Here is an 18,529-nt window from a genome sequence, read left to right on the forward strand (position 1 = left end):
TGAGAACTGGGTGTAATTCCTACATGCTCCCAAGCTAAGGAGGCAGGATCAGATGCCAGCGGTCTGTGTATACTCATATAAAAACGAGCTCTCGTCAACGGGAGGCCATGAAGGAGTAGCTGAAGCTTGATGATCAGACCTCGTAAAGGGATTCATACTGGCAAGGTACTCTTATGCCTTACAAATCCGGATAGACCTTAAGAGCAGTTTTGAATACCGCGGTCATTTGCCGGTGCTAACAGCAGCTCTTGGAGCAAAATAGAGGGACTGTTGCTATTTACTTGTCTGGAACAGGAGTTTGTGAATAGAGCGTTCTTAACCGCTTCCCATGGGAAGGACTCTATACAAGGGGTGTAGATTTCTATGTGTTCCAATAATAAGAGATACATAAGATACCAGATGTCTTGTTTCTAACAGGTTATTTGTTTCTATTGCTGGGTTAATACAGGATGATTTTGCCTAGGTTAGGCTCACATTTGTTTGGTTCCTAAACAGCTGTATATATTACCTTGTTTTTATGCTTGGTTTCTTCTATGTCACAATGAATACTGGGAAGGTTATAAGATTTATGGATTAAAATAAGTAACAATAAAATGTAAAACGAAATTAAAGAGTACTGTACTCCTTATCTATTTAAAAGAGGAATAACTTCCTTCTTTTTAAATCTTTTCTAAATCTGTTTTTTTTACATATATATATATATATATATATATATTAATATATATATATATATATTTATGTGTTTATATGTGTATATACACATATAAACACATGAATATATATGTATATAAGCATATACACATATATTTATTTATTGCTGCCCAACACTGCACGATTAGCGCCTGCACTGCGCTAGGTGGTTTGCCGTGTCCATCAGCATAAAAACAAGGCTCCCATTGAAGCGTATGGAAGCTCACTCTCATGAGAACTTGGCTTCTGGGCAATGTGAACGTGAGGTTGTGTTCACATTGCGCCATACTTGTAACACCAGCATACATTTACGTGCGCTGGTATTACTGAGTGAAGAGCAAAGATCGCGCTTGTGTAAGCATAATATTGTGCTCCACTCGTAATCTAGCCCAAAAAGTTCTACATGTTTCCCTCTACAGTGCTTAAATCTTAAATTTTAGACATTTTGAGAGGACTTTTTTAACTTTGGAATCAATAAAGTTTCTTTTAATTCCTTTATTTGTTGAAAACAGTTATGTTTTATTGCTTATTATTTTTTTTTACCTTAAAAATACAACAAAAAAACTGATAAACTAAATATGTGTATTAGCCACTTGAGTCCAAAAGAAAAGCAGTAATTCTGATGCTGTCACTTTCAAGGTAAGGTGGCTTAGATTCAATGAGCCTCGTAATATGACAACAAGAAAAATCTGGGACAATTTCTTGTGAAATATCTCACTTTCTATGTACTAAAGAAATACAGCTTGCTGCTTTTCAATTACTAATATTGAGAGCCTTCGTCTGAATTGACTAGTCTAGTCAATCGCATTAAAGCCACTTAGCTCATAGCAGATGTCTGGAAGACTCTTCTATAGAGCTCTCATGAACATGAAAGAAATAAGTTTATTGTATATTTACAATTTAAAGCCATACAAGAAAAAAAGAAGATCTAATTTTGGAGTCTATTTCAAACCAATAGAAATCCATATAAAATCCAGATATCATGTGGCTTGCTGAGAGTGAACTCTACCAGTACATTGGACATGGAAGGGGGTATATTTGAACAGAAAACACATCAATTTGACTGTTTGAAAACTTGTACTAATATCTTTTGAATGGTGTATCCTGATTGTCACACAGCTTCTCTCAATTTTTAAGATATATGTAAATTATATATTGATAAACATTATCATTACATGCCATAATAAAAAGTTTAAAAGTATGGCTCAAACCCACTTTTATAGTTTAAATCTCAAAATAAGATAATTTTAAATTATCAGAATGGGTCCTGTTTACTAAACAATAAGCAGGCAATGATCCTTCTTTTAAGTGAATCTATCCCACTATCCAAGATTCACTTAAAATGGAAAAGATGTATAAATGAGTTGCATAGGCTAGAACAGTTTGTATTCACCTCCCTAAAATGGACTTTTCAGATGTGTCAGCTCATTTAACTCATTACAAACTCTTAATTTATAAACAAAATCATGAAAAAAATGTGTAATAGCTATAGCCCTAATTTGATATTGATTTTCTTTATATTTAGTATATTCAAAAAGAGAGTTGGATTTCTGATCCTGAAATCCGGGACAGCAATGTTATTTAATGCAGGTTTTTTTAAAATTCAGCAATAACTGCATTACAAGATAGACAGACAGATAATATAGATGATAGATAGATATATAGATAGATAGACTACATGGCCAAACATATGTGGACACCTGACAATACATCTATATGTGCTTGTTAGACTTTCCATTCCAAAACCAAGGGTATTAATAAGAAGTTGGCCTCCTCTTTGTGGCCATTACAGCCACAATTTATCTGAGAAATATTGTCCCAAGATTTTGAAGTGGTGATTTGTGCCCATTTAGCCAAAAGATATTTTTGAGGTTAGGTACTGATGTTTGATTAGAACAATCTAAACGTTCTATATGTTTCCCTCTACAGTGTTTAAATCATGAAGTTTAAATATTTTGGAAGGACAATGTTTACTTAAGCAATCAATAAAGTAGATTTTTATTATTTCTTTTTACATTAAACAAATAAATGAATCTGAAGATGCTTATAAGCAACTTTAGTCTAAAAGGAAAATGGTAATTTTGATACTGTCACTTTCAATGTAAAGTGGCTTAGATTTACTGAGACTTGTAACATGACAACAAGAAAAATCTGGGGCAATGCTAAATTGAATCCCCCACTCTATTCAATTATTAATCTTGAGAGTGTTTGCTGTCTGAATTGACTATTCTAGTCAATCACAATATAGCCACTTAGCTCATAGCAGATGTCAAGATCTGTGAGACTTATTCTATGGAGTCTTCGTGGACATGAAAGTAATAAGTTGATTTCCACTTAAAACTAAAACTAAAAAGACAAGGTATTGCAGACTCCTTCAAGAAAATAATTAGCAGTCCAAAGTTTTATTAAATATTTACTAAAAAGATATAAATACCCATGGCAATACAGACAAGGAATATCATGTGTTTGTTGCACCTCAGAATGCACAATTAAAATGCAAGTCAAACAGAGTTTTGAAGATCTAATTTTGGAGTCTATTTCAATCCAGTAAAAATACCCAAGAAAATCCATTTATCATGTACTTTGCACCGAAAGAAGTCCATTTGAACAGCAAACAGTTTTTACAGCAGCTTGACCCCTTATGTAGACACCTGGCAATCACACTTATATGAGCTTATTTTACATCCTATTTTAAAATCATGCCCCCCACCCCTCCTTTTGTGGTTGTAACAGCCATCACTCTTCTGGAAAGGCTGTCCATAAAATATTTGAATGTGTATGTGGGAATCAGGTCAGGCTTTGATGTTGGATGAGAAGGTCTGCCTCCCACTCACAGTTCCCATTCATCCCAAAAGTGTTCAATGTGGTTGAAGTCCACTTGAGTTCCTCCATACCAAATTCATCAAACAATGCCTTCATGGACCTTGGTTTTTGTAGGGGCACAGTCATGTTGGAGAAGGAGGTGCTTTCTCCAAACTGTTGCCACAAAGTTGGAATCACCCAATTGTCTAAAATTGTATCCTGTTGCATAATGATGACTCTTTGCTGGAGCTAAGGTGCCAAGCAAACAGCCTGACAAACAGTCCCAGACCTTTATTCCTCTTCCACCAAACTTTACAGTAGGCACTTTGCATTCTGATAGGTAGCATTCTACTGTCATTCACCATACCCAGATTCTTCCATTAGACTGCCAGATAGTGAAGCATAATTCATCACTCAAGAGAAAACATTTCCACTGCTACAGAGTCTAGTGGTGGAGTGCCTTACACTACTCCAGCTGATGCTTCACATTGAGCATGTCATTAAGCTTGTAAACTGCTGCTCGGCCATGGAAACCAACTTCATGTAGCACTTGACACATAGTTCTTGTGCTGATGTTGCTTCCATGGAACTTTGGAAGTGAGTGATACAACAAATAATAGCCAATATTTATGTCCTATGCACTTTAGCACTCAATGGTACTGCCCTGCTAATTTGCATGGTCAACCACTTTGTGGCTGGGCTATTGTTGCCCCTTGATGCTTCCACTTCACAATAACAGCACTTGCTGGGCAGATCCGTTAGTGCAGAAATGTCATGAACTGTCTTGCAGCAAAGGTGGCACCCTATAACAGTGCCACATTTAAAGTCACTGAGCATTACAGTACAACCCATTGTACTAATGTTTGTCTTCTATGGAGAATTCATGGTTATGTGCTGTTATGCACTTTTAGCAATAGATTTGACTAAAACATCTGCATTCAATAATTAGTAGGGATGACCACATATTATTTGTCGTATTGTGTATATGCCAAATATAAATATACAGTAAATGCTTTTGTCTCAAACTCACAACGGAAAATAAAATTGCTCACCCTAACCTATAATATGCATATCTAAAAATGACTTCTGGTACTTTTTTGCACCAAATTTGATCCATAATGACTGCAGTTTCCAAATTAGATTTATGCAATTTACTTTTTATACTTTAAAACAACACACATCAATCTCAATGAACAGGGTCTTTTTATCAGGATGTAAGAGATGAAGTAGAAATTGCCAAGACTGCACACAATTCTAACTGTAATATAATCACTGTATTATGATAAAATTAATAGATATTTTGATTCAGTGATAAATAAGATGTGTATAGAACAGTAGATAAGAATCTCAAGTGGCCATGGACCTTCATATTCTTCTTAACATCTGGCCTTGAACATTTTCACACAATAGGCAAGACACATATAGTCCACCAGGAATAAGCTGGTACAAAGTTATTATAACAAAGCAGCAAAAGCACAAGACTCCTCATTAGCGGCAGTATACACAATGTCTAGAGAATACTAGCCATATGAGAATAGTTTAACACAAATATAATGAATGTGAGGGAAATAGTTTTATTAAATAAATCATATTTACTATAGCTTATCTCTAAATATGGGCTGTGTACTGTGTGCCACACTATTATAGTTTTCCTTATACAGTTATTAGGAAAATGTATCAGGCTGCAGGCAGACAAGTTCTCAAGCAGAGAACCTGTACGCCTATAATCGCCATTTGTGATGCTTTGGCCTCTAGTTATGAAGCTGTCTACTTACCTGCATTCACTGGCCCAATACGCTCGCCTAAGCTCGTCTACCATTGCCGCCGTGGACCTGAATACATTCGTCAAAGTTATCAAAAAAGCTGTCAAGAAGCCGCGCACCAAGTACGGAGCGATGAGCAGCGGACTGTTGTTAACTGACAGTCATCGATCTCGCTGCTCATCGGCTTCTTCGCAGCTTTCTTGATAGCCTGTCACTAAGCACCCACACTAAACTACACTGTTTTACCCCCTAAACCGCCGCTCCCGGAGCCCCCCCGCACCTAAATAAAGTTATTACCCCCTAAAACGCAGCTCCTGGACCCCGCCGCAACTATAATAAATGTATTAACCCCTAAACCGCCGCTCCCGGACCCCGCCGCCACCTACATTATACCTATTAACCCCTATCCTGCCCCTCACTACACCGCCGCCACCTATATTCAATTTATTAACCCCTATCCTGTGGATCCCGGACCCCACCGCAACTAAATAAATTGTTTAACCCCTAAACCACCGCACCCGGAGTCCACCACCACCTACATTACATTTATTAGACCCTATCCTGCCCCCCACCACACCGCCATCATCTACATTAAACTCATTAACCCCTAAACCGCGGCTCCCGGACCCCCCGCAACTAAATTAAATGTTTAACCCCTAAACCGCCGCTCCCGGACCCTGCCGCCACCTATATTAAACTTATTAACTCCTTTCCTGACCCCCTATACCGCCGCCACCTATATAAAACTTATTAACCCTAACACTAACACCCCCCTAACTTTAATATTATTTTAATAAATCTTTATTATTAACTAAATTATTCCTATTTAAAAATAAATACTTACCTATAAAATAAACCCTAAGATAGCTACAATATAACTAATAATTATATTGTAGCTATTTTAGGATTTATTTTTATTTTACAGGCAACTTTGTATTTATTTTAACTAGGTAGAATAGTTATTAAATAGTTATTAACTATTTAATAACTACCTAGCTAAAATACTTACTAAATTACCAGTAAAATAAATCCTAACCTAAGTTACAATTAAACCTAACACTATCATTAAATTAATTAAATAAATTAACTACAATTACCTAAAATTAAATTAAATTAAATAAACTAAACTATAGTACAAAAAAACAAACACAAAATTACAGAAAATAAAAAAGAATTACAAGAAGTTTAAACTAATTACACTAAATCTAAGCCCCCTAATAAAATAATAAAGCCCCCCAAAATAAAAAAAATGCCCTACCCTATTCTAAATTACAAAGTAACCAGCTCTTTTACCAGTCCTTAAAAGGGCTTTTTGCGGGGCATTTCCCCAAAGTAATCAGCTCTTTTACCTGTAAAAAAAAATACAACCCCCCAACATTAAAAGCCACCACCCACATACCCCTACTCTAACCCACCCAAACCCCCCTTAAAAAACCTAATACTAAACCCCTGAAGATCACCCTACCTTGAGCCGTCTTCACCCAACCGGGCCGAAATCTTCATCCAAGTGGCGCAGAAGAGGTCCTCCATCCAGCAGCAGTCTTCATCCAGGCGACATCTTCAATATTCATCCATCCGGAGTGGAGCCATCATCCAAGGAGCCGATGAGGAGCCATCCTCTTCAACCGACGACTGAACGACGAATGACGGTTCCTTTAAGGGACGTCATCCAAGATGGCGTCCCTCGAATTCCGATTGGCTGATAGGATTCTATCCGCCAATCGGAATTAAGGTAGGAAAAATCTGATTGGCTGATTCAATCAGCCAATCGGATTGAGCTTGCATTCTATTGGCTGTTCTGATCAGCCAATAGAATGCGAGCTCAATCAATCATGTGAGAGCAGGACCTGAGTGTCAGTCATTCAGAATGAGCAAGTTTAGGGTGATTTATATACACCATCTACAGCAGTGTTTCCCAAACCCAGTCCTCAGGACTTTTACTCAGGCCAGATATTCATTATACATTAACTAGAGCACAGGCGAAACAATTTCACCTGTGCTCTAGTTAAAGGGACAGTATACACCAATTTCCATATAATTGCATGTAATTGACACTACTATAAAGAATATGATGCACAGATACTGATATAAAAACCAGTATAAAACTGTTTAAAAACTTACTGAAGTTACCAGTTTAGCTCTGTTGAAAAGGTAGCTGGAAAGCCTACAGCAAGTGGGAAATAAGACACTCCCCCTCTCCCCTTCTTTTGCATATGAAAAGACCCTTTACACAAACAGGAGCAAGCTGGAGAAGGTATCTGTCGGTATTCTCCTAAAACTTTGGGTCTTGGTTAGGAGTCTGAAAATCTAAGCAAAACTATACATTAAAAAAAACAAAAACACTTTATGGGCTATATAAATGAATTATCTACAAAACATTTATGCAAAGCAAAAAATGAGTTTATAATGTCCCTTTAAGATATAATGAATATCTGGCCTGAGTAAGGGTCCTAAGAATTGTGTTTGGGAAACACTGATCTACAGTATGATGTGGTGGAGAGGATAAAAAGTGGGAACCGCTTCCTAAATGTACAGTAAATACCCTGTAATTGCAGGACATTTCTGTTGTGTTGCTTTAGAATAACTTATGAACAAAGTCTTATTTTTCTATTTATTTTTTTAAACAAATTAACATTCTTTTACTGCAATTATTCCACCCTCCATTTGTCTTATTTGGAGAAGCCAACCTGGGCTTTATTTCACAGACAACAAGGCTAGCAGTATCCACTGTCACAAAGTGCAATATTTTGTATTTATCTGATAAAGACAATTAGGAACAAATATGTAACAGAGTTAGGGGCCTATCTATGAAGCTCCGAATGGAGCTTGATGCCCCGTGTTTCTGGCTCGCCAGAAACAGCAGTTATGAAGCAGCGGTCTAAAGACCGCTGCTCCATAACCCTGTCCGCCTGCTCTGAGCAAGCGGACTGACATTGCCGGAATTCAACCCGATCAAGTACGATCGGGTTGATTGACACCTCCCTGCTGGCGGCCCATTGGCCGCGAGTCTGCAGGGGGCAGCGTTGCACCAGCAGCTCTTGTGAGCTGCTGGTCCAATGCTGAATACGGAGAGCGTATTGCTCTCCGTATTCAGCAAGGTCTGGCGGACCTGATCCGCACTGTCGGATCAGGTCCGCCAGACTTTGTTAAATAGAGGTCTTAGTCTTTAGAAGTCACCAAAATGCATTTCAAGTTCTAAGAATTAGAACCTGCTCAATTTTCAAAGCTAAATTACATGATGACATTGGACGAAATAAATAATTAAAATATACTGCAAAGTTGATTCATTATGCATAACTAAACATCTTATATAAAACATTTCAAGGTGTGTACTGTCCCTTTAAATTTCCAAGCCTGTACCATGATATTTCTATAAATTTTCCTGTATGTCTTTCCTCAAGTCCACTCTGAACTGAACCCCCAGTTAGTTGTCCCAATTTAAGACTAAAAATGGACATAAAACACTATGGGCTAGATTACAAAATTTGTCATTTGTGGGAGCGAGATAATTAAACAGCCAATGCAAGTGGCTGGTTATTGTTACTGTGAGCTCGTTGTAGCAATTAGCGCTCAGAAAATTAACCAGAGATTCTAAAAATAAAAATAAAAATTTGTGTGTAAGATTTTATGAAAGCAAGAAAATATATGTTATTTATATAGTTACACCATTTGCGATTTAGTAAGAATTTCTAGTATATCAAACACAGAAAATAAACAATAGCATCTTGCTTATGCTACATAAAAAATAAATCAGACAAGCAGAGTAAATGTCAATCAAAATGTATATTATCTCTATCACAATATCATATTTGATAAATATGTGCATAATGTGCCTGTAAAAAGACAATCTTTATACGAAGTCCCATATCTCTAGTTTAAGGAACATGCATGAATTATACAACAGAATGACACAGTCATTTCAGAAGCACTTTAGGTTGTACACATGTAATATTTAGAGAGGTCACAGAAGGTTACCCCTTAATCTATCTTGCTATGGCACATAAGGGAAGGCTGTAAGAACGTTGGCAATGTCACAAGAAAGCTATCTGATTAGACAGTACAATGGAAATGGTCTATTTATAACATGCTTAGAATATGTTATTCTGCTTCAGTAATATGCAACTGCAGAATACCTTGATTTTTTTTAAAAAAAACATAAAGATGTATATTTATTATAGTTTGGACGGACATGATATGATGTAGATGCTGTCTGCATTTATCATTGCACCAGCAGTTCTTGTGAAATGCTTGTGCAATGCCGCCCCCCCCCCCTGCAGATTTGCGGCCAATCGTCCGCTAGCAGGGGGTGTCAATCAATCCGATCGTATTCCATCGGGTTGATTTCTGTCCGCCGCCTCAGAGCAGGCAGACAAGTTATGGAGTAGCGGTCTTTAGACCGCTCCTTCATAACTTCTGTTTCCGGCGAGCCAAACACGCGGCATCAAGCTCCATACACAGCTTGATAAATTGACCCCTTAGGGCTAGATTACAAGTGGCGCGCTATTTATCACTCCCGTTCTTGTGTTAACTTTGCTATAAGTAAACTTCTTGAGCACTTCGGGGTTGCGCTCGTAATACAAGTTTAAAGTAAAAAGTTTGCGCATGAGCGCTAACCCGACGTGCAAAAAGCCGATCTTTAAATATTGTGAACGCATTAACGTATTTCCCTAAGACTTCAATGGAGCATGAAAAGTACACTAACCAAATATGAAATATCAATATTTCACATTCCAATGTTCTTCCCATAGCAGAATATGTTCTATTTTTTTTCTTAAACACATATTTTTAAATATTTGATAGTTTTTTTGGTAAAATATATATTTTTACATATATATTTGATTTTATATAGGTATAGATATTTAATGATATATACAGTATATATTTATCTCTCTCTCTCTCTCTCTCTCTCTCTCTCTCTCTCTCTCTCTCTCTCTCTATATATATATATATATATATATATATATATATATATATATATATGTATATATAGTGATGTCGCAAATAGTTCGTCGGTGAATAGTTCCCAGCGAACATAGCATGTTCGCGTTCTCCGCAGACGGCGAACATATGCGATGTTCGGTCCGCCCCCTATTCCTCATCATTGAGTAAACTTTGACCCTGTACCTCACAGTCAGAAGACTTATTACAGCCAATCAGCAGCAGACCCTCCCTCCCAGACCCTCCCACCTTCTGGACAGCATCCATTTTAGATTCATTCGTAAGCTGCATTCTTAGTGAGAGGAGGGACAGTGTAGCTGCTGCTGATTTAATAAGGAAATCGATAGCTAGGCTAGTGTATTCAGTGTCCACTACAGTCCTGAAGGACTCATCTAATCTCTGCTGTAAGGACATCACCCCAAAAAGCCCTTTTTAGGGCTAGAACATCAGTTTCCTTTTTTTTTTTCCCTTTGTAATCTAATTGCAGTTGCCTGCCTGCCAGCGTGTGTGTCAGGCTCACAGCGTATACTGTGCCCACTTGCCCAGTGCCACCACTCATATCTGGTGTAACAGTAGTGTACATTTAAAAAAAACAACACTTTTTTGACTGTGAAATAATAGCAGATAGCTGCCAGTACCCAAGATGGCCGCCAATAAGGCAGATGGGGAGGGTTAGAGAGCTGTTTTGGGGGGATCAGGGAGGTTGGGGGCTAAGGAGGATGCTACACCACAGCATATGTAAATATGCTAAAAAAATTAAAACATATTTAAAAACCTTTTATTTTAGTACTGGCAGACTTTCTGCCAGTACTTAAGATGGCGGGGACAATTGTGGACTGGGGGAGGGAAGGGAGCTGTTTGGGAGGGATCAGGGGGTCTGATGTGTCAGGTGGGAGGCTGATCTCTAAACTAAAGCTAAAATTAACCCTGCAAGCTCCCTACAAACTACCTAATTAACCCCTTCACTGCTAGCCATAATACACGTGTGATGCGCAGCAGCATTTAGCGGCCTTCTAATTACCAGAAAGCAACTCCAAAGTCATATATGTCTGCTATTTCTGAACAAAGGGGATCCCAGAGAAGCATTTACAACCATTTGTGCCATAATTGCACAAGCTGTTTGTAAATAATTTCAGTGAGAAACCTAAAATTGCGAAAAAATTTAAGTTTTTTTTAAATTTGATCGCATTTGGCGATGAAATGGTGGCATGAAATATACCAAAATGGGCCTAGATCAGCAACGCCAAAGTCATATATGTCTGCTATTTCTGAACAAAGGGGATCCCAGAGAAGCATTTACAACCATTTATGCCATAATTGCATAAGTTGTTTGTAAATAATTTCTGTGAGAAACCTAAAGTTTGTGAAACAGTGAACAATTTTTTTTTATTTGATCGCATTTGGCAGTGAAATGGTGGCATTAAATATACCAAAATGGGACTAGATCAATACTTTGGGTTGTCTACTACACTACACTTAAGCTAAAATTAACTCTACAAGCTGCCTACATGCTCCCTAATTAACCCCTTCACTGCTGGGCAAAAAACACGTGTGGTGCGCAGTGGCATTTATCAGCCTTCTAATTACCAAAAAGCAACGCCAAAGCCATATAAGTCTGCTATTTCTGAACAAAGGGGATCCCAGAGAAGCATTTACAACCATTTATGCCATAATTGCATAAGTTGTTTGTAAATAATTTCTGTGAGAAACCTAAAGTTTGTGAAAAAGTGAACAATTTTTTTTTATTTGATCACATTTGGCGGTGAAATGGTGGCATTAAATATACCAAAATGGGCCTAGATCAATACTTTGGGTTGTCTACTACACTTAAGCTAAAATTAACTCTACAAGCTGCCTACATGCTCCCTAATTAACCCCATTCACTGCTGGGCATAAAAAACGTGTGGTGCGCAGTGTCATTTAGCAGCCTTCTAATTACCAAAAAGCAACGCCAAAGCCATATAAGTCTGCTATAATGGCATGTCTGGCACACAGTGTTGGGGCAAGGGTCCATCTGACCACTGATACCTGGTCTGCAAAGCATGGTCAGGGCAGGTATATCACCTACACTGCGCACTGTGAATCGGGCGTAACCCTTACACTACCTGATAGATACAACATCATACCTGATGTTTTAAAGCACGTTATTCCAAACAATTTAGGAATGTTAGGTGATTTATGCCCTTTATGGATTAAAACCAGACTCTGCATCAACTATATAATTTTCCATGGGAGTTTTGCCATGGATCCCCCTCCGGCATGCCACAGTCCAGGTGTTAGTCTCCTTGAAACAACTTTTCCATCACTATTGTGGCCAGAAAGAGTCCCTGTGGGTTTTAAAATTTGCCTGCCTATTGAAGGCTATGGCGGTTCACCCAGTTCGCTGGTTTGCGAACATTTGCGGAAGTTCGCATTCGCCGTTTGCGAACCCAAATTTTTATGTTTGCGACATCACTATGTATATATGTATATATATATATATATATATATATATATATATATATATATATATATATATATATATAGGGATATCTATTTAAAATAAAAAGAACATATTGCCCTGTATGAAGAACATTGGCATGTGAAATATTTATTGTACATACACAGTTAAACACTTTGGGGCCGAATTATAAAGCTCCGAATGGAGCTTGATGCCCCTGTTTCCACACTCACCGGAAACAGCAGTTATGAAGCAGCGGTCTAAAGACCGCTGCTCCATAACTTGTCCGCTGCCTCTGAGGCTACGGTCTTTTATCCGCCCATTCCTATACGATCAGGCTGATTTACACTCCCTGCTAGCGGCCGCAAATCTGCAGGGGGCAGCATTGCACAAGCAGTTCTGGTAAACTGCTTGTACAATGATAAATGCCGGCAGCGTATACTTTTGGCATTCTGCGATGTCTGTCAGATATGATACGCTACAGCATATCATGTCGGACAAACAATGGTAAATCTACACCTTTGGGTCAGATTACGAGTAGAGCGCCATTTAGTGCTTTTGCAAGAGCGCTAGTTGTGCTAGAAGTAAACTTTTTGCGCATGTCGGGTTTCCACTCGTATTACAAGTTGAAAGTAACAAGTTATCTTGCTCACACTAACCCGAAGCATGCAGTTTGCGTCTAACACAATTAGAATATTGCACACTAGATAACGTATTTATTCCCTATACAAGTCAATAGAGCAAAAAAGTGGAAAAACACAAAAAGAAAAAATAGAAAACAATAAGAAAACAGTATGCCCTATGTCAGCACTATCCATTATTATTATTATTATCGGTTATTTGTAGAGCGCCAACAGATTCTGTAGCGCTAATCAATAATAAATATATAGAAGAATAAAGCAATCAACACTGAGTGTTGAGGCTTCCACATAGGGCATACTGAGTGCTAGAAAAGGGCATACTGAGTGCTGGCATAGGGCATACTGAGTGCTAGAAAAGGGCATACTGAGTGCTGGCATAGGGCATACTGAGTGCTAGAAAAGGGCATACTGAGTGCTGGCATAGGGCATACTGAGTGCTAGAAAAGGGCATACTGTTTTCTTATTGTTTTCTATTTTCTCCTTTTTTCTTTAATTATTTATAAAACCATTTATGCCCCCTTGCACCCCTGGATACATTATCGCTTAGATATCCAGGGTTATCCTGTTTGTAATCAGATTGGATTCAGCTGGTACATCTTATATATACATATATATCACCGTCACTGTGGATTTTCACTCTCCTCTCCAAAACAGTTTGCAAACGTGACAGTGACGTTGAGAATATATTTTTTGTAACCTGAGACCTCATATCTTTGAATGTAACTGTACTTTTAAATGCAAATTTGATGTGGTTTTGTGATACTTTTAGTCGATCGTAACAGTTATCCAGAGCTCTGAAGTTGCAATATCCCGACACACTTTTTTATTAAATTGCGCTTAACAAATGCGTTTACTTTCCATTTGTAATATGTGCACTACTTCCGATGTGTGCAAAGAGCGTGCCATTCGTAATCTAGCCCACAGGCAGAGAAAAATAGTAATTTTTGATAACTGTATTTTAAAAAAAATATTAGTTAAAAAGTTTGGATTTCAGAATAACTTTTGATTTTGAATTCCGGATTTGGGGATTTGTACCTATTATAAAATGCAGTCTTTTGTTTTTGCAATCTTTTGTCCCTTAAATGAGTAATTGAACATTTTGTAATGACTTTTTGCAAGCCTTGACAAATGTTTTTATAGACTTTATTTTTATGATAATGATAGATAAATTATTTATTTTTTTCACTTTTTTTTAATGAAAGCAATGTTGTATTTCCTTTAGAATTTTATGTAACATTTTTATTTCTGATGAATTAAAAGCTAAGCAGCCATTTCATAATAAAAAATGACTTTTACGAGTGCCCTTGTACACGAAGTTGCAGCATAACAGCAAACAAGAAAAGAATGCTATGACACATGACCACACTTTAATAATGGTTTGGCATGCTCTGATGATTTTAATAACAGTCTAAAAAAGACATTAAATATTAACAGGATCCTCTGCAAGGTAGATTGCAGAAAAAATAAAGTTATTTTGCTGAAACTGACCATGGAGCCTTATCTATCAAGCTCCAAAAGGAGCTTGATGGCCCGTGTTTCTGGCAAGTCTTCAGACTCGCCAGAAACAGCAGTTATGAAGCAGCGTTCACAAAGACCGCTGCTCCATAACCCTGTCCGCCTGCTCTGAGCAGGAATCGCCACAATTCAACCCGATCGAGTACGATCGGGTTGATTGACACCTCCCTGCTGGCGGCCCTCTTGTGAGCTGCTGGTGCAATGCTGAATACGGAGAGCGTATTGCTCTCCGCATTCAGCGAGGTCTTGCAGACCTGATCCGCAATGTCGGATCAGGTCCGCAAGACCTTTGTTAAATATGGGCCAATTTGTTTAACCCCTTAATGACCACAGCACTTTTCCATTTTCTGTCTGTTTGGGACCAAGGCTATTTTTACATTTTTGCGGTGTTTGTGTTTAGCTGTAATTTTCCCCTTACTCATTTACTGTACCCACACATATTATATACCATTTTTCTCGCCATTAAATGGACTTTCAAAATCTACCATTGTTTTCATCATATCTTATAATTTGCTATAAAAAAAAAATACAAAATATGATGACAAAATTGAAAAAAACACACTTTTTCTAACTTTAACCCCAAAATATGTTACACATCTACAACTACCAAAAAACACCCATGCTAAATAGTTTCTAAATTTTGTCCTGAGTTTAGAAATACCCAATGTTTACATGTTCTTAGCTTTTTTTGCAAGTTATAAGGCAATAAATACAAGTAGCACTTTGCTATTTCCAAACCCCTTTTTTTCAAAATTAGCGTTAGTTACATTGGGACACTGATATCTGTCTGGAATCCCTGAATATCCATTGACATGTATATATATTTATTTAGAAGACATCCCAAAGTATTGATCTAGACCCATTTTGGCATATTTCATGCCACCATTTCACCGCCAAATGCGATCAAATAAAAACAATTGTTCACTTTTTCACAAATTTTTTCACAAACTTTAGGTTTCTCACTGAAATTATTTACAAACAACTTGTGCAATTATTGCACAAATGGTTTTAAATGCTTCTCTGGGATCCCCTTTCTCTAGAAATAGCAGACATGTATGGCTTTAGCGTTGCTTTTTGGTAATTAGAAGGCTGCTAAATGCCACTGCGCACCACATGTGTATTATGCCCAGCAGAGAATGGGTTAATTAGGGAGTATGTAGGGAGCTTCTAGGGTTAATTTTAGCTGTAGTATAGTGTAGTAGACAACCCCAAGTATTGATCTAGGCCCATTTTGGTATATTTCATGCCACCATTTCACCGCCAAATGCGATCAAATTAAAAAAAACGTTAAATTTTTCACAATTTTAAGTTTCTCACTGAAATTATTTACAAACAGCTTGTGCAATTATGGCACAAATGGTTGTAAATGCTTCTCTGGGATCCCCTTTCTTTAGAAATAGCAGACATGTATGGCTTTGGCGTTGCTTTTTGGTAATTAGAAGGCCGCTAAATGCTGCTGCGCACCACACGTGTATTATGCCCAGCAGTGAAGGGGTTAATTAGGTAGTTTGTAGGGAGTTTGCAGGGTTAATTTTAGCTTTAGTGTAGAGATCAGCCTCCCATCTGACACATCACACCCCCTGATCCCTCCCAAACAGCTCCCTTCCCTCCCCCACCCCACAATTGTCCCCGCCATCTTAAGTACTGGCAGAAAGTCTGCCAGTACTAAAATAAAAGGCATCTTTGAATATTTTTTTTTTAAAAAGAGCATATGTACATATGCTGCTATGTAGGATCCCCTCTTAGCCCCCAACCTCCCAGATCCCGCCTAAAACAGCTCTCTAACCCCCCCTCTGCCTTATTGGGGGCCATCTTGGGTACTGGCAGCTGTCTGCCAGTACCCAGTTTGCATCAAAAAAAGTGTTTTATTATTTTATTTTTATTTTTTTCTGTAGTGTAGCTTCCCCCCCACAGACTAACATCCCACCAGCCATACCGATCTAGCTAAATTAAAAATAATATCCCCCTTTTTCCCCACTTCAAATTCAAATATTTCTGTAGTGCAGCAGTTCCCACCCGCTCCCTCCCCGTGCACGCGCCCGCCCCCGCCTCCCCGTGCACGTGCGCGCATCTGTGCGCGCCCCCGGGCATCCCCGCCCCCGATCCCGCCCACCTCCGCATCATCCAGGGCCATCGATGGCCGCCACCCGCCTCCCACACCGGCGCTCCCCCCCACCAACGAACTTAGCCGTTAATGTCCGGTGCAGAGAGGGCCACAGAGTGTCTCTCTCTACATCGGATGGCTAAAAATGGTTATTGCAGGATGCCTCAATATCGAGGCATCACTGCAATAACCGGAAAGCAGCTGGAAGCGAGCAGGATCGCTTCCAGCTGCTTTCCACACCGAGGACGTGCAGGGTACGTCCTCAGGCGCTAACTGCCTTTTTTTTGAGGACGTACCCTGCACGTCCTCGGTCGTTAAGGGGTTAAACACTTTATACATATTTTTTTTATAAAAAAATATATATATTTTTAAAAAAAAAACAATATTAATTTAACAACTGAAACGTGGCAAGATTATACTACTCTTAGTGATGGATCACTTGTCTCGCGCATCAATGAAGAATGCATCTAGTTGCGAGAATTAGTGTAAATTGTGGGATACTTATACATTAAAGCTTGTCTGCTGTGGAAAGGACCAGTGAGTTATTATTATTATTATTGTCAGGTATTTGTAGAGCGCCAACAGATTCCGCAGTTATGTCTTATTTCCTTTCAAATATATATATATATATAAAGAACAATGTGGAAGAAGGGCACTCTCAGGGTTTGTATGGAGACAAATATTTTCTTTATTCCTAGAACATTAATACATGGTCGACGTTTAGGCCCTCAGTTAGGCCTTCATCAGGACAGGTATTATCTTTAAACTGCCGAGTGGCAGTAGTCATAGATCCAAACAAGCGAATCATACTGTATATATATATATATATATATATATATATATATATATATATACATATTTATATACAGTATCCCACAAAAGTAAGTACACCCCTCACATTTTTGTAAATATTTTATTATATCTTTTCATGTGACAACACTGAAGAAATGACACTTTGCTACAATGTAAAGTAGTGAGTGTACAGCCTGTATAACAGTGTAAATTTGCTGTCCCCTCAAAATAACTCAACACACAGCCATTAATGTCTAAACCATTGGCAACAAAAGTGAGTACACCCCTAAGTGGAAATACAGATATAGAGGTGCTCCCTCAGGAACAATAGTTTGTTTTATGCAATTTACTACATGGGAGCAGCTTCTTTTAGCCCAATTGTGACTTTCACAGAGAAGAATTTTCATGAAGTATATTTTTTTTGAACCCGACTAACAAAATCAGTCCAGCTCCAATATACTAGACAATCTCTCTCTGAACAGGAAACATACCAACCCCAGATGATTGTTTCGGCCTTCTTTGGGCCTCATCAGTGAGGTGCTGCCATATTCCTCTAAGCACATTGGGCAGGGATTTCTGGTTTCCCCTATCACACCCAGGTAGACTTCTTCTAGGGTTATTTCACAAATACATACATAAAGAGAAGCACTCTCTCAGGAACGAACAACATTTCAATAGCTTATTCTATTTTGATTTCTATTTTGATTTACCACCTGGGAGCTGCCCATTTTTCACCAATTGTACCTAAGGTATGCTCCCAGGTGATAAATCGCCATAGATAAATAATGTTATTGTCTTTTTAAAAGATGTACTTTTCCCTTTTGGTTAGCTCGCACAATAGAAA

General features: G+C 38.2%; 1 protein-coding gene across 1 annotated transcript in view; it reads right to left on the reverse strand.

Annotated features, from left to right (window-relative positions):
* Positions 1-18,529, reverse strand: part of CNTN5 (contactin 5) — a 990,860-nt gene that overhangs the window by 873,518 nt on the left and 98,813 nt on the right. The window lies entirely within an intron of this gene.

This window comes from Bombina bombina, chromosome 3 (genome assembly GCF_027579735.1).
Source record: "Bombina bombina isolate aBomBom1 chromosome 3, aBomBom1.pri, whole genome shotgun sequence".
Taxonomy (NCBI): domain Eukaryota; kingdom Metazoa; phylum Chordata; class Amphibia; order Anura; family Bombinatoridae; genus Bombina; species Bombina bombina.